This window comes from Amblyomma maculatum, chromosome 4 (genome assembly GCF_055883805.1).
Source record: "Amblyomma maculatum isolate TAMU_Amacu chromosome 4, ASM5588380v1, whole genome shotgun sequence".
Taxonomy (NCBI): Eukaryota; Metazoa; Arthropoda; class Arachnida; order Ixodida; family Ixodidae; genus Amblyomma; species Amblyomma maculatum.
The window spans coordinates 167,646,543-167,674,224 of NC_139347.1; the positions used below are offsets into that span (position 1 = coordinate 167,646,543).

The 27,682-nt window shown below is 47.2% G+C and overlaps 1 protein-coding gene across 2 annotated transcripts in view; it reads left to right on the forward strand.

Annotated features, from left to right (window-relative positions):
* Positions 1–27,682, forward strand: part of LOC146193446 (alpha-(1,3)-fucosyltransferase C-like) — a 63,320-nt gene that overhangs the window by 22,021 nt on the left and 13,617 nt on the right. The window contains exon 2 of one of the 2 annotated variants that reach the window (XM_084602755.1): positions 13,633–13,742. The exons of the other annotated variant lie outside the window; for it this stretch is intronic. The gene's annotated coding sequence lies outside the window, so the exon portion shown is untranslated. The remainder of the gene's footprint in view (positions 1–13,632; positions 13,743–27,682) is intronic. 2 annotated transcript variants of the gene reach the window in all.

Genomic DNA, 27,682 nt, shown 5'->3' on the forward strand with positions numbered 1-27,682 from the left:
TCGCTCCGCGGAGCAGTCAAAAGTGCTCCGCCGAAATCAGGGGAACCGACCGGAAGTTTGCGTGACGTGTCTTTCCGAGCGACGCTTGCGCATGCGCTAGCTAGCGCATCCATTTCCGGTGGCTCGCCGCGTTGGCTTCTGGTCTCTGCAACGCGCCGCTCCATAGCAGACGATCAGTATTTGCCACCGCCATGGATGGTGATTCGCGTCGCGCTCTTGCGCTCGCTTTGCTTGAGGACAGCGATTCGGAGAGCAGCAGTTCCGACTCATCTGTCGAAGAATCAAGAATCAACTATTTATATGTCCATCGTCCGTGTAAACTCAAAGCCGCGCACGTTACAGCTCGGCTCTAGAAGACTGCAAACATTCGGTACGTGAACCGAAGTTTTCTTCCATATAAAGAAAGTGCTGAAGGAGTCTTACCGTGTGTGTCCGCGCTCGGCTCTTCGAGCAAGGAGGATATAATTGCGTAAACGGCTAGTGTAACCTCCATATCAAAGGGAAAAAAGGCTGCAGGCGCTTGCAAAGCAGACGACGCGAGCGCACGAAAAGTGCGGGCAAGTGCAAGGAATTATGGGTACTTTCTCCGTCTCCGTTTGCTCGCGAGCGCCACCTACTTACTCCGGCCAGAGCAAGAGTATTCGAAACGCAGAGTCTGGGAGCGTGCTCTCCGCCGGATTGAGGCGTTCTGTGATGGAGCGTGCGCGCTGCTCCAGTTCTGGGATTGGAATTCGCCATAGGTGTTTCCTTCGAGCGGAGGTGGCTCAGCTACAGAGCCAGTAGCAGGCCCGTGCATTTTCGTTTCATTATTCCTACAGCCACAACAACAACACGTTCAAAAGGTTTCAACGTCGCCGCTAACCCCGGAGATGACGATACTTGATGGGGCGGTGCGCTCAACACTTTGTCGAGGACGTTTAAGGGAAACGTGATGTGTCGAAGGTACAGAGCAGAAGGTGTGGCATTCTCTGTCGGAAGCTTACTGAGCTTTGATCGAAGGCCGATGATCACCCGATGTTCATTGAGAAAGTCCATACCCGAAATTTCGTCACCCAAACAGAGCTGCAGGACCACGAAGCTTCAGGGACACACTCCCTTACAGTACATTGTCTTGAAAAAGATACACGATTACACCTATCCGATCGTATGAGCGGGCTATTCTTAGTGGTCGTTACTTTCTTGGGCTTGGTAGCGAATGGTCCACTAATGATTGAATAGTCAGCTCCTGTGGCCGCTAAGGCAGCAAGCGTCCGTCGACAGTCATTTCAATGTCGCTTGTTCGCGTCCTTCCGTCTTGGTTCCCGATCTCGACTCCGTCATTTGCTGAGGTCGCGGAAGGGCACACCACTGTGACTTCGCTGGTCGGCTTCATTAGCTTGAGGTCTGGTCGCGTCCTCGTCGTTGCTGTCGTTGTCTGCAGCAGCGATGTAAATGTTACGGCGTTGCTCGTCGTCGGCGGCGGAGGATCTTCGTTGGTTTGCCATATAGCAACCTCACCTCCAAAAGTTGCTGCCTTTAGTTTCCCAAACAGTGGTAGGAAAACTTCCTTGAACGTAACTGCAGCCCGTGATGCAACGCGGGCCATATACTGCGATGGGGAGCAGTACAGAACGATGAATGCCTGTCGCGCCAGTCAACGATCGATTTAAGGCGGTGAAAAAATATCTAGATAAAGCTGCAAACAGTGACTAGCATAACATGGAACTTTTTGAAATCACAGGCGAGCGGCTAGAATCTTCGATATGCATCTCAACGCATCTTGCGAGATAAAGAATATGTTAAAGCATCAACTCGCGACAACCAGCGTGACAAAAAAGATTACATAATCCGTCCGCGCGCTAGATTCACAATGATCATATTGCATGCCGACAGCTGTCGAAAAAGAACAAATTGTAGAATGACGTCGAGGACGGCGTCGAGGTTGGCGTCTAAGTCGGCGATGAAGCGGGGCAATTCAGACCAGCACGATTTGCACGATAGCAATTCCACAACTGCGTCTTCTTCGTCAGTGTCCAGCGTAGGCGTCCATCTTCTTCTTCTTCACAAAGTGAATATTTGAATGGTTCGCGGCAATATACAGCTTCTACATCTGGGGAAAGGGGGTCGAAAATTGAAGCTTGCAGAAAATGAGCGGTGGCGCACAGTGGTATACAGTGTATACGGGAGATTAGAAACGATAGTTTCAAGCTCTGCAGGGCGCACCACGCTAATCTGAATGTGAACTTCACTAATATTTGATATCAGCATATCCTCGATATAATAACTCCTAAAAGCGTAACAGATGTTCCTACACTATTTTGTATATTGATTGTCAGCCTTGCGTCATCATACTGCATATATTATGACTGTGATGATGTTGATCGCGGCGAGTGCGCGGGTTGTTCGAGAAGGCGTCAAGTGCGGCCGCGTGCGGGGCGTGCCAGAGTGCGTGGGTTTATTCGGGGAAAGAGGACGGGACGGACGTACCTGAGCCAGACTGGCGGTCGCCGGGCACCTGGTCCGAGGTCTGGCGCCGCACAGCCCGTCGCTATCCCACGAATTACATCCGGGGGCATCTCAACTGCTCCATTGTGCCTGGCCGCCGCACTGGTGCCACCGCACTGGTGCCGTTGCAGTACTCGGGGTGACCCACCGCAGTACCTGGTACGGACGACGGGTGGGGCCTGCAGCGCAACCGGGTACTCGGACGCCTGGGCGGGAACAGGGCCCGCGTCACACCCCGGCTACCGGTTTCTCCTCAACCGGACTTCAATCATCATCGGACTCGCCTGCACAGGCGTCGCGTCCACTAAACGAAAGTAGGACGTTTTTTGGTGTGCAGTAGAACTTAGCTAGGCTGTAGTCGTGTGAAAGGGATTTTGTGTAGTCAAGAAATACATGCGTGTGTCCGTGAATCAGATATGGTACCTGCCCAGAGCTCCTGGAGAGACCTGGGCCCATAACAAAACATCACAATGACTATGCGGTTGATTTGAATACCTGTGGGTTTAGTGTCAAGTCTCGCAGTTCGGATAAACTCAAGAAAGCGCACGTCCACTTAAGAAGGCTCGCACCAAATGTTGTGCTAATCTGTGATAGTTACTTATTGCAGATGTCAACAACCAGTAATAGTAGGCTACCTCTTACAAAGACTACTTTACGGCAACCTCGTGAACATTTGTCGGCAGTGTTGCCAAGAGGCTAGATCCATGAATGGGTAAATATTCCGTACAATTTATGACTACAATCGTGTGTTTAATGACATGAAAGCCTCCCTTTTTCTTTTTGCCAAATAAGGAACTTGATTTCGATTCGAGACTCCTATCGCATGCAAGAATATTTTTCTTCTGACCTTTTAAATCAATAGCACCTGAAAACTAAATTGGTAATACATAAGGGATGCATCTCAGGTCAGGATAGAAAATCTGCTTGACAATAGGCATCTTGGCGCTGACATGGGCCATTGTATGAAATCTGGCTTAGTCAAGGCACGTAGACTGAGCCAATGTGGATAACATGGTTGGTACATAGGGATAGTCACGATGCGAACGTGGACCCTTATTGACAGATTGGGTAAACACGAGCCCATTCAGGTGCTAGCGACAGGAATGTTTACAGTTATTTTATTTCTTCAGACGACTATGCGGATCATAGGTAAACTATTAGCATATATGATGGGGCTATTGTTGGAAAACGTTTCGGACTGCCCAAATGACAATGAAGGACCTATAATAATGCCAGCTTTTGTCAAAAAACGGCACTGAAGTACCATTGATTTCGTGCTACTTGGGAGTGCACCGACAGTATAACACGATCACTGCCGCGCCTCCATTTATTCGCTGAGCAAGCCTCGACGAGCGGAAAGTGCTGTGATTGAGATTGAGATTGGTGCTTTGACGTAGTCGATTGCTCCTTTGGCATCGTCTTCCGGCAGCCCCTCGCCGTCGCCTAGGGCTTGCTAACTCAGCACCTGGCCGTTCTTTCTCGCCTGGCAGCGACGTCACACCAGCCGCCAGCATTACTACGGAGACAGATGCAGCACCCGGGGAGAAATGGCTGTGTATGCTGCACTCCTCTCATCGAGGAGAACGAATATGTTGTTAGCGACTAATGAATTTGTAAATAGCCGCGATAATGCATCAGTACAAGGCGGATTTTCATATACGGCGCTGATTGACTGCTGGTCACTGCCACCCTGTCACAGCCTTGTGCGTTTGTGGTTTCTTGGAATAAATTGATGCACGTTTTAAGTCATGCTTGTCGCGTTTCACTCATACCTTGGACCATGACTCACGATCGTTATATACAACTACAAGAATATAACATTGTTTTACGCACATAATTATATCACCAATTTAGGAGTACATCCGCTCTCAGTACACTTTTTGTGTCAATGAAATAAGACCGCGAACGCAATTGGTGCCCATTGGACTCACGACTAGACTGTTTCGCCCTCCGGAGCATCTTTGTGTCATTTACCGCCACCACGAGAATGCCTGACATTTAAATTAGCAAATGTCTGGGGGATCGCCCATAACTCGCGGGAGTTACCAAGCTTGACAAGTACACCGAAAGCAGGGCGGAATGAAAGCTTTTTTCCGGGAACCAACGGCATATTTTATCCACAGCTGCTATAAAACCGGTATGTCTCGGAGATCTGCTTGCCATTTTCCAGGGATCTCATCAGCCTTTCTTGAGGCCAGTCATGTGAGTCCATTTCTCTGGGTCTATGTAATTTCAAGCAAATGCACGAGACTAGTATATTTTTTGAAGAACAACCGTTTATATAACTACTGAATGCATTGGTGTAAAACAGGTTTCTCTTAGTCTGGTGAAGCCCGTGTGCCGTACATAAGTCAAATGCAACAAAAAAAAATCTGCTTTCTCCTTTTATTTACTCATTGCACATTTGTTGCCGAATGTGAGGGAGTTCGTACGTTTACTGAAAAAAGAAAAGTTTTGTTTTTTGTTCAGACTAACATTGCTATTCAGATTTTTTCGTATTTGGGCGTAGAGTAAAACCTGAAAGGTATGCTTGCTAAGTTACTGCACGATGCTTTATAGTAATGTTTATTTTCATTCCAGCGAAGTCGTTTACCAAAACTACCAATACATAACCATGGCGGCCGTGAAAATGACCCGCACGATCATCGTGGTCGCTTCCTTTTGCTAGGAATGCAATACTAGATAGCATAACCGCGACACTGTTAGACAACAATAACTAATCATTGATTTGCTGTTAACCGCTTATGGTGGTGTCGTGCTCTTGCTAGAAATCGATCCACTGGACGTTTGGAAAGCGTGCTCTTATTTAAACGTTAGCACTGTTTGTCAATAACTCCCTCTGTATTTCCGCTTTGATAAATGAAAGCCACTTCATACAAAATACACAATCCAAATGGCAAAAGTATACCACGACAAAAACGAGGAAGAGCACATAATACGAAAGAAACTAACATTGCCATCTTAGGCTGGAAGAAATTCCAATTGAGATAGTGATGCTCATAGTTGTTGGAAAGTTCCTATATAAGTACCTAAAAGGTATATACTGAAGTGTGTAAGCCATGTGACCTTACCCATATTTCTCCCGGCTTAACAATGTTCCAACCTTCTGCATATTCCCCGATGGTCCTACATTGGACAGATGGGGGAAGCCACTCGGGACCAAGGGTTTCTTGTCATTTCGGATGGTTCCTCCCATAACTATGGGGCTCAATCTTTACACGTCAATTGGGAAGGATCATGTGGCAACAAGGGTGACAGAGAAGCTACGCCAAGGCTACAATCCTAGTTCTTGCCCTCTCAGCAGCCGTTTATTTTTTTTATTTTTTTGTACTTTTGCCCCGCCTGTCTGACGACCTGGTGGCGTGAATGGGGGAGTATGCACATCCTTGCCCTGTCTGGACGCTTTTTCTTTCCAACGTTTTTCTTTGTCTTCCTGGGTCCGGGTGGAGTGAATGGGAGAGGGGTCGCCTGGCGTACAGGAGGAAGCGTACGCGATAGCTGCGCACTGATTGTTAAAATGCATTCTCTTCGCTCCCCCTCCCCTTTTTGTTTGTGCGCGTGTTTACCGGGGAAGGTTTTAGAGGTGCTGTACGCACGCTGAAAAGCTCACTGCTCCTCCTTATTTCACCGATTTGAGGGGAATTGGCGAACTGCGCTCGCTTACTCCCACTCATCCTTGCGCGTGCGGCTCAGCACGGGAGCATTGAATATTCCCAACTTGTTCATACTACGCGAGGTAAAAAGGACGTGAACTCAGCAGGTGCCTTACCTGGGCAAACGTTTACTCCGCTTGCTCTAGATGGGAAGCTTGGTGGCGAAAAAGGATGCGGCCTGAGCAGTGAATGCGTTAGTTAGAAACGCTTCTTATCCTCTATTCATATTTCCTTGTAGGTGTTTATGCATTTCAATTCCCTTTAATGTTTCTTCTATCAATTTTGCTGAAAAACCGCTGAGGTACCTCACTTGCCCTTCGCTGTGTCACTGTTAGTTATTTTCATTTTTACGTTCTTTCTGTAACAGCCACCGCATGACCTGCCCCTCCTCTCCACTTCCTGAACCTGGGTCCAGACTTAATTCGCTGTAATACACGCAATGTATTCAGAACAAATCTTTTATCTCATCGTCTACTTTGTTTTCGCTAGTCCGATTTCAATTCCATTAGAGTCCATGTATAACTGTGCTTTAAAAGAGCCTTAAACAGAACTTACTGGGGTGATCAAACGTGGCAATTCTTTCCGCAAGATGTTAGCGAGGCGAAGCGCGCAGCGCTTTCGAGAAGAATTACGGAACAAGTCAATCCGCTGATAAAACTGCTTGACTTGACACCAGTCGAAAGTTTCATTTGTGTAAAGTATAAGAGGCACGCCGTACACCAAAAAGCAGAGACCCTTAATTACAACTCACTTTACAGACAGCTAAATTACATGACAATGATGTACACAATTATTATCAAAAAAGAAATGACTATATCAATGTCCTAGCTGCCCACACAAATTTTGCCAAACCTGCGATCGCGGTCATATGTCAAAAACTAGCACGCTTTAAGTTCATGCCTTGATATTTCGAAATAACAAAGATATAATATATATGATGTGTCACACGGTGCACGCTTGATGCTGTATCATTTCGGCAGAACTGTTATTGTATGCTTTATCACAGAAGGAAACACATTTTTTATACAGATTCACAGAATCTATAGGGCTAAAATATCTAATTTGTAGTTTTATAAGGCGAATAAATAATGTTTTGATAGTATGCATGGAGCAGGAGGCAATTATTTCATTTAAATCTATTTTAACCTTTTATTTATGTTTACACTGCATTATGTGCATTGTGTGCCACAAACTAATTTCTGTTCACAAAAACTGATTTCTATTCAATATGAGAAGATGTTCAAAAAAATTAGAAATTCTTTTGATGACCGTTTAGGGGGCACAGACATGCAATCTGCAAACCATTTTCTTCAAAAACACTCATGTGGTGAAGGGCTAACAGAAGGCATAAAAAGCATAGCACAACTGCGACTAAATATTATTTGCAAGCGCTATACAGATATCTGTGGCCTGAAAGCAGAAATACATGATTACGATACGACAAATAGGAAGGATACCCTGTATATTTATTTTAGATATTTACACTGACGGAGCTTTGTTTACTTCGCGTATTGCTTACGCCTTACAGCCAACCCTGCGCCGCGACCTCCCGTGTTTTACGCGCTTAGTGATTTTGTTTTTTCTCTTTTCGTTTACAATGGCAGGTCGTCAAGTCGAGTTTTTGAAACGAAGCGGTAGCAAAGAAATTTTATTGGCAGGAAAGAAGAGCGTGATATTTCGAGTCTCGATGCTGGCCACCGGCGGCACTAAGGAAAGGAGGGAAAAAAAGTGAAGGAAAACCAAAACAGCACGCAGAATAACCACAATCCACAGCTCCTGAGAGCCGTCGCTAGAGGCGAAAGGAAATCGCCAAAGAAAAGAGTACAGAGGGCAAGGATGCGCCGACTCTCTCACTCTCTCACCCCGGTCCTCAAAGTGGGGGAGAGGGAGAGCATAGAGGGAAACAGTTCAAAAAGAAAAAATATTGCCCACAGTTACGTTAGTTCCTAATACGAAATTTGAGCGCAGCTCATCAGCTGTTTCACCTTTTCGATAGATTGAGGCAAAGATTTCGAGCAAGACACGTATGTACAATTACAGACAACTTTTTTTAATTTTTCACACGTATTCCTTCAAGAAACACTCCACTAACAGTTTTTGGCTGCCATGAAAGAAGTTTTGTGGTCGGAGAAATGAAGAGAGGAATTGAGTTATCGGGAGGTTGCGGGAAGCAGGGCGTGGGCCCATAGGAACGTTACGCGGCGAACAGATAGCAGCCAGACGCCGCTGGCGAGTGAAGCGAGTGAGAACGGGATGCAAGCAACCAGAGAGCATCCTCGCCGCCACGCAGAAAGAACCCCTCCTCCTCTTTCTGCACAGCGGCGACAGTGTTCTACGCAGTCACGTTGTCTTGTCTCGCTCAGCGGCGGCAACGGCATCAGTCAGTCGCTGCTAGCGCTGCCTCCGGCGACCCCCCGCCCTTCTTTACCTCGTGTTCTCCGGTTGCTGCGCGCGCTCCTGTCCCCATCGTTCGCGGCTGAGTGTACCCCTCTCTTCCTGCGAGGCTCCAATTGCCGAAGAAGCGCCGGCTCGAACTGTGGGGCTGAAAAGGGGGCGGAACTGGTTACGAGGCCGACAACGCCGACGCGAAACCCAGGAACGGGCGCCAAAGAGCTGCGCTCTAAAAGCGTGTTGAAAGGGCAAGGAGGACCAGATTGGCAATACATAGCCGTGACGTAGGCGTACGTTACCCTTGTCACGTGATCCTCCCCAGTTTGCGTGCAAAAATTCAGCCCCCAGAATTACATGGAGCCTATGTGGCTTCTTCAGCGCCCTGCCAGATTTTGATTTGCCCACATTTTTCTTAAAGGGGTCATGTAGGTTCTCAATGGTCAGTCGCAATCCCAGTTCTACATCTGCATAATTTTTTCCCAACATAATACATTTCCCTATAATGTTTGTCCTTTTAAGCGCCCAGACAGTTTCTTGCAAAATATTAATTTGTCCGATAGGGCCTGTTCATACTGGCTGCATTTTAGGAGTCCATGATGCTAACGTTTGCGTTGTCAATGATAACAATATATGATTAGCCGTACCCAGTCCAACTAGTTAGGAAGGTAGTTGCGCACTTTGTTGTTTCTGCGCAATTTACACGAGCGCGAGAGCCACGGTCATGCACCTTTTGTTATTGAGTAAAGATGCATCTTTGTTTCGGCAACGTCAAGTACAAATAACGGATGATTCCATCCACGATTGTATACAGCCCCGGTGTGTTCAGCCCGCTACGGCAAAGGTCAGGCGAGCCGGTGCATTGAATCAGCAGCCCCATATGCGCTTGCGCTATTTGTGCTGAGAGCAGGCATCTAGATTTCAAAAGCCTTCTTGGCCTCGACAAGACTGACAATGCAGCAGGCGAACGCGTAAGTTTGCAATCTCAAAAAGGCGGGATATCAGACGAACAGCGGGGCTATCTAGGCACTGGGTAACCTGAAATCGAGTGGAACGATGTTTTTCCACCTATAGCCCATCTTACAGTTGCATTCAACAGCCGTTAACGGTGGAATTTGAGTAGCACGTGGACACTCCCGTCTTTCTGCATCGTTACGAGGGATGGGGAAGCGGTGTACAATGGGCGGTCACAAGTGCGCTTCATAAGGTCTTGTTTCTCCAAACCATGGAGTTGGATTGGACCTGCCCTCAAATAACTTACGGACGACCAATTGGGGCAGCCCTTGGGCCTCCCACTTCCTCGCCCCACAGCCGCCGAAATTGGATCTACAGCGAGTTATTGTGAGCATCTTGCCTGTTGCACCTTGCCTGTTGCATCTTGCCTGTACTCACCTATGGGGCTGCAAAGTGGAGGCTAACCAAGAGAGTTCTACTTAAGTTGAGGACAACCCAGAGGGCTATGGAACGAAAAATGGTAGGGGTAACATTAAGTGATAGAAAGCGTGCAGAGTGGGTCAGAGAAATAACTCAAGTTACCGACATTCTAGTAGAAATTAAGAAGAAGAAATGGGCATGGGCAGGACATGTAGTGCGAAGAGAGGATAACCGATGGTCGCTGAGGGTAACAAACTGGATTCCAAGGGAAGGAAAGCGTAGCAAGGGGCGGCAGAAAGTTAGGTGGGGGGATGAGATTAAGAAATTCGCAGGGGTCAAGTGGAGGCAGCTAGCACAGAACCGGGTTAAGTGGAGAAATATGGGAGAGGCCTTCGCCCTGCAGTGGGTATAATCAGGCTGATGTTGGTGATGATGATGATGATTGTGAGCAACCTCGTTTCGTCTTGAGGATGTTTTGCACAAACAGCATATTTGCGCTGGATCTGCCCTAAAATATACGATCATGTGCGATTTTGGTCGGCATGCAGAGATTTTGCACACATTAGCTCACAGACTCATCCCGTGGAAGCATAATTATGGTTGGCCCACATATGCCCCATCGGAGACCAGTGTAAGTATTAAAATAGCGTTTATAGCCAATTAGCACTCAATGGGACATACTGGGAGGAAACATTACGTGCTACTTTGAGCTTGCATGATTTGAACAGACTGAATTTACGTTGCCATTTCGGATTTCATCCTTGTAGGCTTTCTATGCACTCAATTATTTTAGTACGTTAGCTCTAATTCCTCATTCACCGATTTCGCCGATATTTGTGCTGTCTATTAGGTGGTAGTTTGCAAGTGGTACAGTTTCCATGCAGCAAAGCCTGAAGCCAATTTCCGCCATGCAATACCGGTCCTTGGCGACTAACAAATCTAAATTATCATCCAGCAGTTCAAACTAGCATAAACTTAAATAAAACGCTGCGTGCCCATGTGTGGCTTTCGACTCCGCGCCGGGCGCCAACAGATCAGGTTCTCTGGTAGTTTCATTTGCACCGCTAGGCGGTCTTCGTAGAATAAACTAAGAAACTTGGAACGCATTTTCCCGCCAATCTCGACCGTTATGCCATCGTTTTCACTATCTTTGTTTCATACACAGTGGATAAAGGACACGTCACTGGCACACTACCCTCTTCAAGTACGTTAAGCTGTACAAACCTTTCACAGTGATCTCACACAAAAGCAACCAATCACCGATTTATCTACGTATTAGTCTGAAGCCTGCTTGACCTAGAAACTCGAGCCTTCAAGACAAATGACAGAGGGATAACTAAACTTCTAGGCCACATATCTCTCATTTTGTTAAACCAAGCTGTGTATTCTGTTACTTTTATTTACCACTTCTTTTCTGCTCTTACCAATTTACTTTTGCGCACTTTCTTTATTGATTTACACAATAACTAGCCTAATTTCTCTTGCTACAGCTTCTGCAAGCTATCCCAAACCAACTAGTCATTTTCGTGCATCGAACGCCGCTTTTATATTATCACTACCTGAGAAATTTTGCTACCGACATTTCATCATCTGTTTTGCTACTTCCGACTCAAATATCTTCTTCACTACTTTCTATGTGTTACAATAACCAAGATCCCAACGCTCCTGCGATTTTTATGTTTTCATATTATCTCTTTTATAGTATTCAATTTTTTATAATATCTGATCCTTTCGCGTATCTCATTTTCAACACAGTGCCGCTTTCTCCTAAGCCACCCTCGGAACATTTATAACCTGAGTAAGCCCTGATGTCGCTTCACATCTACTGTATCGTCGCATTTTTCAATATGGGTCTGTTTCCTTAAATATTTCTCTAGGTGTTTCTCATCGGCTTTAAAAAAGTATTTCTTCTTTATGATTCCACCACCTCAATATTTTTACTTCTCTACGTGCGGTATTTGCTTCCTGTCCTGTTGTTGAATACCGTGACATTCAAATTTCCAAAACTGAACTGTAATCCGCTGAAACGTGGAGGCTAACCAAGAGAGTTCTACTTAAGTTGAGGACAACCCAGAGGGCTATGGAGCGAAAAATGGTAGGGGTAACATTAAAAGATAGGAAGCGTGCAGAGTGGGTCAAAGAATTAACTCAAGTTACCGACATTCTAGTAGAAATTAAGAAATGGGCGTCGGCAGGACATGTAGGGCGAAGAGAAGATAACCGATGGTCGCTTAGGGTAAAAACCTGGATTCCAAGGGAAAGAAAGCGTAGCAGGGGGCGGCAGAAAGTTAGGTAGGCGGATGAGGTTAAGAAGTTCGCGGGGGTCAACTGGATGCAGCTAGCACAGAACCGGGTTAAGTGGAGAAATATGGGAGAGGCCTTCGCCCTGCAGTGGGTATAATCAGGCTGATGATAATGATGATGATGATGAATCCACTGTTCGCTTCTCCCTTTACACAGACATTTCAAAGTGGATGGCTCGCTTTTACTCTCCTATGTATGTAACCCATCAATCGCGTAAAATAAACCCAAAAGACAAAACGCCCATAAATATATTTAAATGAAACACTCGTCACTTGGTACTGCGAGCTAAGGCAGCTCCCCTTAATATTTATATATTTATTTTAAATACCCTAAAGGACCAGTAGGGGATATATAGGAGGCAATGGGAGCAAACCCAGGCCAAACCACAAATAACAGATGAGGTTCTGAGGGTTATAGGAGGGTAATTAATAGCTTAACAAGCAATCCTTATACAAAACTAGAAAACGTAGGAAGGCGAATAGTGTTCCAAATAAAGGTAACTTTGAGAAGAATAATATATACAGTTTTTAGCAAAACAGACTTGAAAAGCATGTCATGTAACAAAGCCTATTTTGCTAAATATGCGTCCTTAGCGCTTATATATACACATCTGGAACTTAGGAAAGATCGCATTTTGAAATGTAGTTATTCAATAACTAAAGAATGTTCGTGGGATAGGGCTCTAAGGTTACTCTAAACAATGGGTGGCTTTAGCGTAGTTATTCACGAACTGAAAATTTTTCGTGTGATAAGGCTCCAACATTAATATAAATAATTTTCGTTTTAGAGCATGCAGCTCGTGTAGTTCAAAAGGCACGGCCCTAACACCATAATTCTAAAAAACGCGTCTACAAAGCCTGTGGTAGGGGCACGCGACAACCACTGAAACTAAACTGAGAGCTGTCATGTCGTCGCCAAGTCAGTTGCCGCCGCCGCTGCAGATTTCATATTGCAAACTGTGTGCCTACGTCGATTTCTCAATGCGGAAGCACTCCTGAGGCATACAGGACGCTAAGGCAGTGCTTACGTATCCCTATAATTTATCTCAGATCCCCTCCATTTTTATGATTGAACATCGGCCTGTTGGCTTTGTATGGCCTTATCAAAACTGTTCCTGCGCATTGAATGATGAGCAGGGTAACAGTGCGGGTTAGTTGGTGTTCCGTGACGTATACCCGCATAGCATAACAAAGACGCAATGACTTCAAGCAGACATGCACAAGCGCTTGTGTTATTTGTATTCACTGCGTCTTTTTTCTGTGTTACGCTAGTATACGTCACGGTGTATTAGGAAGTTCAATGGCTTTACCCGTATCAGTATGTAGCAATACCTCACAGTTGATCTAGAGCGAAAAGAGACGCTCACGAAAGTTGGGCAAAGGCTGAAGTTAGAATAAAGCTAGAACTGTCCCTATGCATTCTTCCGCAGGAGTAACAAAGAAGGAACCAGTCAAGTCCGAATTACTTACGTGACTCTGGAGCACCTGCCAGCTCCGACGGCCAGCAAAAACGAGACTAGTCTCAGCTCTTTGGAATATGGTGAGATACATTCTTCTCAGATACAGGAAACATTTCTAGATTTATTGTAGCAGCACTTTTCAGGCGACACACCACGCATGATACGCATAATATTGTTCCGACTGACTTGGAATCTTGCGTTCTCCTTAAAGTGGTTGCTGAACAGGAGAGGCTCATTTACGCCGAAAAACATGGGGCTTTGAGAAGGGAAGGTTATAATGCAAAGACATTACATTGAATGTACTCCGAGCAGATATATTATTTGTTTGCATTGCCTTTTGCAGAAAACTCGAAGACTCACTAATTATGATGGATCTGCGCACATGTATGCAGTGTCCCTGTCCTTGATTAGCTAATACCGGAAACACCACAAAATAAGGGGCACCTGGCGCTCCACGAAGGCGTAAATCCTTACAGGTATTAGCGTCCGCTTTTGAGAGCTCCCGTCTGTAACACTATTTTTTTCGATTGAGTCACTGTTTTTATACCCTCCAAACTGAAGTATGATATTGTCATGGCCCAAAGAACCTCAGACATGCGAGTAGGCGCTATTCAGACTCAGAGCGACATGCATGCGTTCCCCGAAAACAGCAGCAACGGAAGTGCCGGGTGCGTCAAGGAAAAATAAAACACAACCTTACGTTTTGTTCTAGCATGAAGCGCAGTACGGAAACTGAAAAGCAATATTAATAAAATAGTTTTATGGATTAAAATTACTTACTATAAAGAGCGTAATACATCTGTGGCGTCCGCCGCGCCATCTTTGCGACGTTGAATAAGTTAAGTTGAAAAATCGCCGCGGCGTAAATCCGTAAAGAAGACTTTAAAGCATGTTAAAAGGCGATTGTTTCTTAGCGCTGTCTCTAAAGGTAACGCAACATAAAGGTACTATACACTCACTGAAGGCAGGAATTGATTACGGTGAAGGTAATTGAATAGTGTAACCGCTCTCATACCTGACATCCTGGCATGCGTTCGCGGCTGGTTTTGCTTCTGTTAAGAACACAAAACATGATATTATGCAACCTAAAGGAGAACGCACATATGGTCGTAATTTATTTGAATGTTGCGAATTTAAAATAAATTAAAAATTGTACCTACAGGAACTGAACACATGTCTTACAATCAGGTACATTGTGTTAATCCATTGCGCAATAGAAGCGACGTGTAGTGCGGTCTTTTAATGCGCTCTTATTCGTTTTGATTCAACGCACTAAAGATGGCGCGACGGATGCAACTGACGTGATCAGAGGATTTTCTCAAGCAGTGTCAATCCAGCAAACTATTTTATTGTGTTTGCATTTTAGTTTATGCACTGCAATGTAGAATATAAAAAACCTATAGCTTTAGTGGCTTTCTTTTTGTTGTGCTTTATTCTTTAGTGAGCCACCCGGCACTTCTGTTGCTACAGTTTTCAGGGAATGGTAATACACGCAGGCGGACACATGAAGCGTGCTCCAAATCTTCGAACAAGGTCCGGCCTGAGCCTTCTCCACGCGCCAACAACCACTTTGTCGTCGTTGCGGCCCAACGCAGATGCCGCGCGGTGCTAAGCATGTGACATCATTCTCCCCCTAAAAAAAAGTCAGCGCCGCCTCGATGCGAAAAGAGTTATGTACAAAAAACGAAACAGAAAAACAAACCACACAATCACTGCACGAAGAGGCATTACACAGCCTGGGCAAGATGGTACATGGAGCGCTGGTAAACACAGCGTCGATTACGCTCAGTCCCGCGAAAAGTAAGACTCGATCCGCACCACGTGCACGAATGACTCCGGGCCGCTGACGCCGATTAGCCACTGTCGTAGTTCCGTCAGGCACAACTTCGTACTTCGCGCTGCTTAGGCGGCGGAGGACTTTGTTCGGGCCAAAATACTACTGCAGGAGTTTTCACACAGGCCCTTACGACGCACAGGTATCCACACCCACATCTAGTCACCCGGTTCATATTGCACGTCCCTGTGGCGAAGATTGTAATGTCGGGCATCGGCAGCTTGTTATCCCTTGATGTGCAAGCGGGCTAGCTGGCGTACTTGTTCTACTTGTTCCACGAAAGGATGTGATGTCGTCCTCACCGCATGGTAGCATGGCCTCTAACATCATGCGCACCTCCCTACCATACACGAGATGGAACGGGGCAAAAAGTGTTGTTTCCGGACTCGCAGTAATGTAAGCGAAGGTGATGTAAGGCAGTATTTTGTCTCACGTCTTGTGCTCAACATCGGCATACATTGAAATCATGTCTGCCATGGATTTAGCGAGCCGTTCTGTTAAGCCATTTGTTTGCGGGTGGTAGGCGGTAGTTCTTTGATGTTCAGTATTGGTCAGTGTGAGGATATCCCGTAATAGCTAAACGCTGAATGTTTTTTCTTGGTCGGTGATGATGGTAGACGGGGCGCCATGTCGATGAACGATGTCGTGTATAAAGAACTCAGCCACTTCGGTCGCAGTACCGTGCGCAAGGGCCTTCGCCTCGACGAAGCGGGTCAAGTAGTCCGCGGCCACTATGATCCACCTGTGGCCGGTCGATGACAAAGGAAAGGGCCGAAGGAGGTTATGCCCACTTTGTCGAATATTATTTGTGAGTACTGAATATACTGATAGACTGAAGCAAGCCGGGAGGTGAAGGCAATCCCACTGGCATTGCCGGCACGTTCGTAGGTAATGCTTGACGTTCGACGCAAGCTATGGCCAGTAATAGTTTTGGCAGACTGAAGAGGCAGTGCGCGTGTAATCAAGATGGCCGGACGTCGGTTTGTGATGGCATTCAAGAAGGACCTCATCTCATAGATTGGATGGTATGACGAGCAGGTAAGTTTTTGCAGTGGACGCCTAATTCTTTTTGTAAAGGATACCAGTCCGGAGACAGAAGGATGAAAGTTCATGAGCTAGGTGCCGGGGCATAACCGGGTGCCCCGCTTCAAGATTATCGATAAGCAGTCGCAACTCGGGGTCGGCACACTGTGTGGTCATGTGATCGGACATGCTAACTGCTCCGAGGAGCTATCATTTTCCGCGGTGCCTTGCGAAGGAGGTTATATGGGTGCACGTGACAGGCTATCAGCGTCTGTGTCCTTCCGACCGGACTTATAAGTGATGGCGAAATCGAATTCTTGCAATCATGATGCCCAACGAGCTAAGCGGCCGCAAGGGTCTTTTAAATTATTTTGCGAACAGAAGGAGTGATGATCGGTGACGACACGAAATGGTCTTCCATACAAGTACGGTCGGAACATAGCAGCGTCCAGCACTACCGCCAGCCATTCTCTTTCTGTGATAGAGGAGTTCGACTCAGCGATTGAAAGGACGCGGCTGACGTAGGCGAATACCCGGTCGACGCCGTTTTGCCTTTGAACGAGGACAGCGCCAAGTGCGACGTTGCTTCCATCTGTGTGTGCACCTATGTGTCGGTGTCGTCGTTGAAATGTGCGAGTATCGAGGGAGCTTCGAGACGGCGCCGTAGTTCGTCGATAGCTGCCTGCTCTTCGCTGCCCCAAGAAAATGCTGCATCATTCCGAGTTAAGAGCGTGAGAGGGCTAGCGAGCTGAGCGAAGTTTTTGATGAATTGATGGTAGTAGGAACAAAACCCTAGAAGCTGCCGTACTGCTTTCTTGTCTCTGGGAGCTGGAAATGCCGCAACAGCCGCAAATTTTACAGGGTCAGCACGGACGCCGCCAGCCCGCACGACGAGCCCGAGAAAGTTCTATTCAGTGAAATCGAAGTGGCACTTTTTAGGTTTGAGGGTCAGGTTGGCGGACTTAACGGCGTCGAGGACAGCTCCGAGTTGGTGCAGATGTTTTTTAAAAGTTGCCAAAAGTATTATCACATTGTCCAAGTAAACTAGACATGCCTGCCACTTTAGACCAGTGAGCACCTTTGGATGGTTGCAGGAGCGACGCACAGCCCAAGGGGAGGACACGACATTCGCAAGGCCCATCCGGTGAAATGAAGGCAGTTTTCTCCGGGTCCCTCTCATCAACTCCAGTCTGCCAATTGCCCCTTCTGAGATCGACTGAAGAAAAGTACTTAGCGTCTTGAAGTCTGTCCAGTGAGTCATCTATGCGCGGTAGGGGATAAACGTATTTCTTCGTCACGTTATTTAGCTTGCCGTAGTCGACGCAGAACCGCAGCGTGCATCTTTTTATTTTTTTTTTTTTTGACGAGGACGACAGGATATGTCCATAGAATGCTCGATTATTGGATGAATTCATCGGCTAGCATCCCTCGGATTTGATTCAGGATAGCGTCTCGCTCGCGGGGAAGCTACGATAGGGCTGCTGATGGATGGGACGAGCGGCATCATGCGTAATTATTCTGTGTTTCACGACACGATGGCTGTTTGCGGCACTTAGAGGACGACGTGAAACAAGCCCCAAACTCAAGAAAGAGGTTCAGCAGCTCCCTCGTTTCAGCGTGCGGAAGATCTGGGTTTATGTCAACGCCCTTGACTGCATCTTCTAATTTAGACGTGGTTGCCTCGCAAGTAAAGCAATCGGCAACTTCCTGAACGGGGTCTATGTACGCTATGGCTGTTCCACGAAACAGATGGCGATGCACATTGCTGAGATTTGTTATGAGCTCTTCTCTCTGATCGCCATGAAAGATACCAAGACCGCCTTGTACAGAAACGCCTAGAGCAAGCAGAAGAGATACATTAGGCTCAACAATGCTCAGTCACCGCTGTGGCTTCCCACCGGTAACTTTCGCGGGGATACTGGCGCGTGGAAGCACTGCGGCGTTATCGTTGGCGATTCTCAGTGTGGGTCGAAGCTCACTGAGCTCGGACTTTTCTGTCGCCATCTCGGTGAAGAACGTTATCAAACGATTCGGCAGATCAATTGTTGCACCGTTCTCGCGAAGAGATTCGATGCCCAGGATAACATCGCGAGAGCATTCGCGCTGAACAAGAAACGTGGAAATGAACGTGCAGCCACACACCGTAACTCTGGCCGTACACTTACCACGGGGTGCGACAACATGGCCTCCGGCCGTACGTATGCGAGGACCATCGCCAGTCGTTCGCTAAGAATAGAGTAATCCGCCCCGGTGTCGATTAACGCGCGTATTTCCTGTGTGTAGACGAGTACAAGAATGTCAATGGAGATGCGGTCGTTTGTACAGCCCGCCGATGTCGAATAGGGGTAAAGTGGTTTACTCGGCGCGGCGGAGGAAGCTGTTAGGTGGTGTGGTGATCAGCTTCGAAGGCATTCAGTCGGTGCGGAGACGGGAAATGTTCGACGATGTAACGGTCAGTTTCAGTGCCATTCAGTATGCGCGGCGGCGAGAGATGTTCGGGTTGCGACGGTCCGCTTCGGGGTGATTTCCCCGGTCGGATGATGAATGCTGATCGGCGATACGATTGGGGCGGTGGTGGAAGCTTTTCGGCGAATCTATGGTCGGCGGCCTCACCTCCAAAGGTCGGCGGAGCTAGTTTTCCCGACGTGTTCGGGAGGATGACTCATGTCGTGCAGTGGCATAAAAAGAGATCCGAAAGACAGTGCGCGACCAGGCGATGGTGACCGCGATTGGCAGCCTGGCGTAGATGGCGGAAAGGCCTGGTGGGTGATGTACTCGGCACTTTCATGTAGCCGCTCACCAGGCCGTGGACGAGGAATGCCGGAGGAAAACCCGCAGAGTCCCAGCTCGCGGTAAGGGCACCACCGATAGAGGTGACCGGCCTCGCCACAGTGGTAGCAGAAAGCTCACCGTCGATCTGGAGTGCGCCAAAGGTCACATTACCGTTACGCCTGGCGCCGCTCCTCCCAGTAGGGGGCCAGTTGAGCAGTATGCACCGTAACCAGCGGAGGAGTGTACTTCGGTGAAGCAGAAAGTGGGGCAGGACTGCGCAGTATGTCCGCGTAGGTCACCGGCTGAACAGGCGCCAGTGGGCTGACCGGAACGACAGGTGCCCTTAGTGAGCTCTGGACTTCTTAGCGGATTACGCTACTCAGCGAATCTACAGAAGGGGAAAAAGATCCTTGAAGCTTCTGGATCTCCTTGCAGCCCGCGGAGCGCTTCGATTGTTCATAGGATCACAGTCAACTTCGTCCGAGGCGGATAGCGTGCACATGGGGCCGTTGGATGGGCGTACTGGCTGGATCGCTGCTACAGCATTTTATTGCGAAAGCAATACTACCCTACGTTTCGAGCCTTCAGCGCAGAGCGGCCGGTAGCCACGCCTTACGCAAGTGACGCTGTGACGTCACATTCCACGTGACACTCAAACGGTCGACAGGAGCTGCCAACTTGGGTCTCTAGTTTCACATGGGAGGGTTATGTGAGAATCAGCCTGCTAGGATCCCGGTATTCACGTTACCCCTACAGGCCGCTAAGGCACATTCATACGGCTTGGTTAAAGCGGGGCTTTATATGTGGGCTGAGGAAGAAACAAAAAAGAGAAGAACGCTCGGTCGCCCGCAGCTTATGCTTGCGCTCAAAATTTGGTTCAGCAGCGTTGAACCCTTGTAATTTTTTTTTTTTCCATAAGGACGGCGTCAGTCAACAATGCCGCGACGGTGGTGGGTTGGTTCATGAGGACGCAAAACAACTGTTCTTTCACACCACGCATCAGGGGCCACAGTTTCTTGTTTTCTGGCATGGAAGAGTCTGGGTGATAGAGAAACGTTACATCCTCGAAATACATTGCGACTCCCTCATTTTGGGAGTTTGGCGTAAGTGCTCCGGAGCTGACTTCGAAAGTCCGGCCAGGCGGACAGTGTGGCCTCGCGATTCACGAACCGCGTCCTGGCCGCGTCCTCAAGGATGAAATAAACGTTCCGGAGTTTCTCTGGGTGGTCCCAGTTGTTAAATCCGGCGACCCGTTCGAACTGAACCAGCCAGTCTTCGGTATCTTCGAATTGGTCACCATGGAATAGCTTTGAGAAGCGAGCGGTCTGCAGGGTGACGTAGGCGGGAGCAGCAGAAGGAGGCCTCACGGCATGAGTTGGCGGGGACGTTGCCATATCTGCCGGCGTGGTATGCAAGGGTGTGCCCTCAAGACGAAAGGCCTCGGGCGACAAACCTCGAATCCTACAGCTTTTACGATGCATGGGGGTGGTCACGGGATGTAGGTGAGTCGCTTTTTATTCCCAGAAGAGAGGCACCTTCACCAGTGCCATGACCAAAAGAGCCTCATGCGTGCGAGTAGCCACTGTGCGGACGCAGAGCGACGTGCAGGAAGACACATGAAGCGTTCTCCAAATTTTCGAACAAGGTCCAGCTAGAGTGCTCTCCACGCGCCAACCACCACTTCGTCGTCTGCAGAGGCCACGCGGTGCTAGGCATGTGACAATATGTTCTACCGTGCTTTGTTTTCTTCGTGTTATCAGTTCATCGCTGTGCGCAATTCTTTGTTTAATTGCTTTCGAGCTGTATAACATCTATTGTATATGCTTGGGCATAGTATGACTAAAGTTGTTCTTAAATAATAAAAATAGCACAGCTTCACGGACAGGCATTGCTGGCATGACAAAGATTACTGAATCCCAAGAACACGCTTAAGCAACAGTTCTCGGAAAGAGGAAAAAACATCGTGTCAAATGACCCGAAGGCGACGCCTCATTTGGTCATATATGTGAAGGGCGTGCGAAAAAAAAAATAATGTAACATTTTAGGATGACAGCAACTAGCCCATTGTCCTTCGATAGCAAGCCTTGAAAACATTTATTGGGTCTAATAAAGAGATGTCACATAGCAGTAAGAACCCTACGCCGAGGTATCCTAAATCCCCTGGCCATCCAGTTTCGAGGTGAACAGCGCTGCAAGTAAGAGGGCGTGGGTGGGGTTGACGATTGCACCGGTCTCTTGAAACCCAAAGCAGAGTGGCAACTTAGGTGGCGGAGACACTTGTACCGACAGCGAAGCAGAGTGAGTAAACGACTTGGTCCTTGGTTCCTTCAGGGTTGACATCGAGGTTGACCTAGCACACAAAGTTGGCTTGGTACAGGGAGAGCTATTAGTTACAGTGCGGGCATATCTCAGTACAGGCCGTAGACTACGAGTTTTCATACAAGCACACAATCTACTACTATTTGCCGTAGCTGATAATTACCTCAATTAAAGCGTGAGAGTAAATTATATTTTCGACCACAAAAATTACCATCATCTCCTTAAGGAGTGTCTTCGTAAATATTGTTCTTCACATTCTCTCAACAAGCGACAAAGAGCTCATATAGAGTATCTCAGAGGTTCGACCATTTTGCTATGCAGTGCCATCACATGAACGCCTCATCACGTCAGAGTCATTTGAGGGCCAGCGAATGCCTACCAATTCAAGTCGAGATCATGCTGGCTATCTTTCGCACGCTTCATGAAAGTGCGGCAAGACGAAAAAAGAAGTAAATGATGGAGCTGGCGAGACTGTAAATGGCCACAGAGAAAGAAGAATTGCATTAAGTTTCAGCAGTGTTTCACAAAGACAGGGACAGCTTATTTACCCATTTATAGCGACTAAAGCATATCGCACAAAGCAGATAATTAATAATGAGCAACACTCTCCACGACCCCGACGCAGTACCGTGACTAGTGAAAATTAGAAAGAAAAAAGGAGAAATCGACTAAAACTAAGTCGCTTTGTACACAGAGGAGTGAAGAACAAGAATCACTATGCCCGTTACCCAAATCCTGTTAAAAATATTAGAATGCAGAAATATATCGTCGACTCACTAACTCTAGCTTTTTGTTGAAAGGGCAGCTGAGCGACGTAAAAGTGCGAATTTAATCTGAAGTGTATATTTCAAAACATTCCACAATTTATGCTCAGTATTCCTCAGCATGCTGCAGTTCGGGCACACGGCGAGCTCTTCCAACCTCACGTAGAAATCGCATCATAAATCGAACGATATTTTTGAACATTTTCTTTTGTAACACTCTGCGAAAAGGCAGTTACTCGAGTTCCTTTGTCATTAGTGCATAAGCTTTCGTCAGCAAACCAATGTAATGCTGTAAACAACAGCTAACACGTATCGACAGTTGTGTTCTGTTTCTAATATTGAGGCCCTAGCATTGAGGCCCCTAGGCACTTAAACTTCGGCGCTGATTTGCAAATGTGAGCATTAGATGAATCGACAAGCTGCGCTATCAAGACAAGGACGCAGGAAAGGCAAGGCATGTTGTCTGTTTTGCATCTCCTTCGTCCTTGTCTCGATAGCTACGCTTTTTATTTCATCTAATTATGAACCTAATAGCCCGACAGTTTTACGTAAGCAGTATAACGACCTTTAAAATCTCTAATTTATTTTAAAGGCAACTTTCTTTATTGTTTTTGTCGTTTCTGGGGTGCGCGGTACCGACCCATTCCTAAGCTGGCACCTTTCCACGCAGTTCATCCACCTCGCGTTGCCATTCTCGTCTTAAAGGGGACCGCGCATCCTCTCCTTGTCGGATGACCACCCTGGGGAAAAGGACATGCCCGCGCATCCTAAGACCACCGTGTTCACTGATGAGAGTGTGCAGCTATAGCACATTATTAACCGCTTTGAAACACCAGTCTGACTGCGCGTGCGGAATTCAGCACGCTTTATATGCATTTCTAAGGTGCGACGCGGTACCACCAACTGAGGGTGTACTCAAAAGTTGGCCCTCAAACGGGAGCCCTAAGGGTTATTTGTGTGCAGTATATGGTAAATCAATGTAAGGTCGCTAAAATGGGCCGACATCGGCACTATGCGGGCTGCCCACCACTGCTGACTTACTTCAACGGCATTGCAAATTGCAATATTACAACAAAGTTTCAGCGAGTCTTCGACTCTGCATTTGGAGAGGTGAAAGGGCATCATTATGAGCTTTCGTTCGTGGCTCCGCTTGTGTGTCTCTTGTGTAAACTCCCTTTCACTAGTAGTTTGATCCCATATTCCTTAATTTTCTGCCTCTCTTCGCTCACACATGCACATCGGCAAGCCGCTAGTAAGTTATACTGTGTGAACTACCGGCCGAAATATATATAAACCACCGTTTTAACCAGCAAGTACGAACCTACTTGGCTGTAGTAAGGGTAGCTGGTCTCATTCGAGATTCGAAGGTTCTGGTAGGTTTGATCCCCAGCTCAAACTACCATCCTACGATACCTTCCCTATTGTGCAGCCCCTGCAACTCTGCCGTGTCACGTGGTCTCGTGGTGTCACGCAACCCGCACGACCACTCAGTAACGAGCCTTGTTTCCTAACACCAGCCAGGGGCACGGTGGATTTTTATGACGAATAGTGCTTCCCACAACGCCACGCGGACTTCCTGAAAACGAATCTATAATTCTCCTAGTCTAGCGTAAGGACGCAGGAAGGCACTGAAGGAAAGGGCAAAAGCGGCTGCATGGGGTAGAAAAGAAATGTCAGTTGTGGCATCAAGCTCACAGGGCGCTCACCAGCTATGTATACGTGACCGTGCAGGTTCAGAGCTAATAAAAAAATAAAAACTAGGCAAACCACGGACATCACTATAAAAACGAAACTAAAACAAAGTAAAAATAAAGCAAACAAAAATAACAACGCACTAATAATATAAAAAATTTCTAAAACGCCAAGAGAGCGCAAAAGTCCTGTATTCTTTCGTTCACCAAGTACCGTGAAAGAACAATGACGTAAAATACCATGAAGCAACATCTGTAGTTTGAACTTCTCTCGCGCTTATTTATCAATTTTTTTCTTAAAATACCTTTTGCTTCTTCGCGGAAAATCCCAATACAGCTTACGTCAACAATTTCTTTCCTGGAAAAAACGTACTTCGATGTAAGAACATTTGCACCTTGCCGACACGTCCATTTTGTTTTATATATAATAGTTGGCAGTTGTTCATTTTACGGCCTAGGACGTTTCTCATGGATTTACCCTCCCAACCATGGAATACTAGGCGCTGTAGCCTGCATAGACATGTTCGACCACAAAAATGCGATTCTAATAGTCACCTGAAATAGAAACAGATCAACGGCAGGTTATCAGATAGACGTTTGACCTCAACTCAAGAAGAGCACCGTGACTTACGCTTCACACGTGTAGATCACCTCAGAAGCTCATTTATTTCCGTTAATCGCTCAATGAATGCGAGGATATTAAGATGGGTTGACCGTCCGAAGAGCAGTGAAGACGAGCTCTTGGGAGTGCATAGCATGCAATGTTCTGGGCGAAGTCTCACGCAGAGGGCAGTACACCAAAACGAAGCCTCTAGACAGCAGTATTCGCCAGAAAAATTGCATGCCTTTCTCCGCGTAGTTTCGTAAGCTCGCAAGAAACTCATTCGCAGTTACGTATAGAGTGCACTAACTTATCGCGGAAAAAAGATATTTCGTTACTCATTGTGGACCAGCGCTCACGGCCAACCTACTCAATAGCAAGGTTTCAGACATGCTGTCCCACTCCGAAGAATTAATGGTCGACTGACCGCAGCCCTGTAGGCGAGCTGATGCTAATGGAAGCAGGACTTTTTTTGTTTCTGTTCAGATTCTTCAGAAGCCTGACTGCGACAAACTGAATACAGTTGACAGTTTTGAGATATGCGGGCTCCTTCGCCGCGATTACACTTTGCAGGCTTGTAGATTCCTAACTGACACCCCGCCGGGGTTGCGCAGTGTTTACGCGATCGACTACTGTGCCCAACGATAAGGAATCAAATCGCTGCCTCGGCGGCTCCATTTGGATGGAGGCGAGGCGCCAGTGCGCTGTGCGATGTCAGTGCACGTTAGAGAACCCCAGGTAGTAGAAGTTTTCCGAGTACTCCACTACGGCGTCTCTCATAGCCTGAGTCCCTTCGGGAGGTTAAATCCCCCGAACGAAACCAAACAAGATCCTTAAGTAGCCGGAGTTCTCAGAGCTACGCCATTTCATTGCATACATTTTCGACAGCCACCTTGACAACACTGTAAGGCGTACTACTTCCAACTGAAAGTCCTTCTCGACAATTTTTTATTAGACGCTCGAAGCTCACCTATATCAAAAACGTCGCTTGATTGGATCTTATCAACAATCTGGGCTTGCTTTTTCTGATACATTGTGGTCGCAATTTATTTAGCAATATCAACGGTAAATCTGTCGCATTAATCAACACCACACATTGGGAAGAAATATTTCCTCGTATTTTCATTGCTTGCGGCGCCTATCCCCTACATTCGTATATATTCCAGTACTGCAATAGCGAACATCTCGTCCCTTTTCTCATCTACAAACTTTAGATAGATCCACTGCGGCTGAACCCCACAGGCAGTGCCATTGAAGCCTTTCTGAATAATTGTTTAGCATATCCCGTCCTTTCAACACGGATGGGAGTTAATGTATCTGACAATGTGCTACCGGCAAAAGGTGATGAAGTTTAGGGCGGATATCAAACGGTCATTCTGCAGCATTCAGGTTGCTCTCCGCCGAACGCCTCTGCCAGTCACCAGGACTAACTTTTGTATGTTCGCCGTCATTTCTTTATTGCTAAAAATATGGAGTGGGATAAGCACGCCATCCGCCTATGAGCTACAAGCTGCGAAAGGGCAGCAAGCAGTTCTGCGCCCTCAAGTACTGGGCCTGTCGAGCAGTTCGTACCACCGGTTCAAGCGAAATCGATTTTTGTGCCCGGCCAAAGATTGCCCACAGCTCAGGGCGAACTTCAAAAAGTATAAACTAATTACCAGTATTTACGACGTGTATGTCTTCTACTTGATTACTTTGAAACTTACGATATAGGAAAACATCATCGCTTCACGTTGGGCCTTCCTACATTTGTACAGACTTTGCATCTTGGTCTAAAATGAGCTCGATTTACATGCCATTGAGGTGTTGGCACAATCATTGACGTAAAGAATAACCATCTGGCTCTGATTTGCATGGATTACTGATCAGGCGTCAAGATCGAGAATCACTGCATGCTACCAAATGGGAGGGGGACTTGCACGCCCTTATCATATTGTAGTGTGCTAATCTCCAGCGTATCCTACCATCTGTGTAAATAAATGTCGTAACAAGTGTGGTGGAGTTTGCGGGCTACAGATCACCACGGAACTTCTCCTACTTCGCCGGAGCAGAAGAATTGCTGGGCTACCCCCCCCCCCTTCGGACGGAGATGGCGCAAGCAGATGGTTCAACGCAGCACACGCCAGCAGCTCATCCGACCACCGCACAGCCTTATCGGGAACCCCGGCACTTCTATGGCAAGCCCGGGGAAGACGTGGATGACTGGCTCACCCACTACAATCGGGTGAGCAAATACAACCGCTGGGATGCGACTACCAAATTGGCGAATGCGGTATTTTTCTTGAAGAAACTGCGCTAACATGGTTTGACAATCATGAAGCATCTCTTACCACCTGGGATTGCTTCATGGAAGAAATGAGAGCGGGATTTGGTGATGCCGATGCTCGACAAAAAAGCGCCGAACAGACTCTGGCTCAACGAGCGCAAGTACCGGGGGAGACCTGCACAACTTACATAGAAGAAGTCCCCAAGCTGCGCAGAATAGTTGATGTTCGGATGACTGAGGAAGACAGAGTGGGTCATCTCCTGAAAGGAATAGCGCAAGACGTGTACAACTTTCTTATCTACAAGGACGATTTGAATACCACCGCTGATGTAAGACGACACTGCCACACGTTTCAATCTTTGAAGCGACGCCGTATCATTCCGAAGTTTGGTCGGCTGCCTAATGTGACAACTGTCGCTAGTGTGGATGTGTCTGAAACGACAAGCCTGGCAGATACAATTCGCCAGATCGTCCGCGAAGAGCTTCGGAGGCATCAATGTATTGGGGGCCACGTCACACCCGTCTACAGGAGCACCTCTTCGTCTGACAGCCCATCTTCTACCTGTCATGATCCCTCTGCTACGTCTCCTTCGGACACCCGATGCTCTGCTGCTCATCGCCCGAACACCCAGCCTCTCAACATCAACGCCTACAACAGCGAGCACTCTCGTCCTCCTCGTCGACCACATTCAGAGCACGAAACGTTTAATACAAGCGACGACGAACCTTATTCATCGAATGAACGTGAGC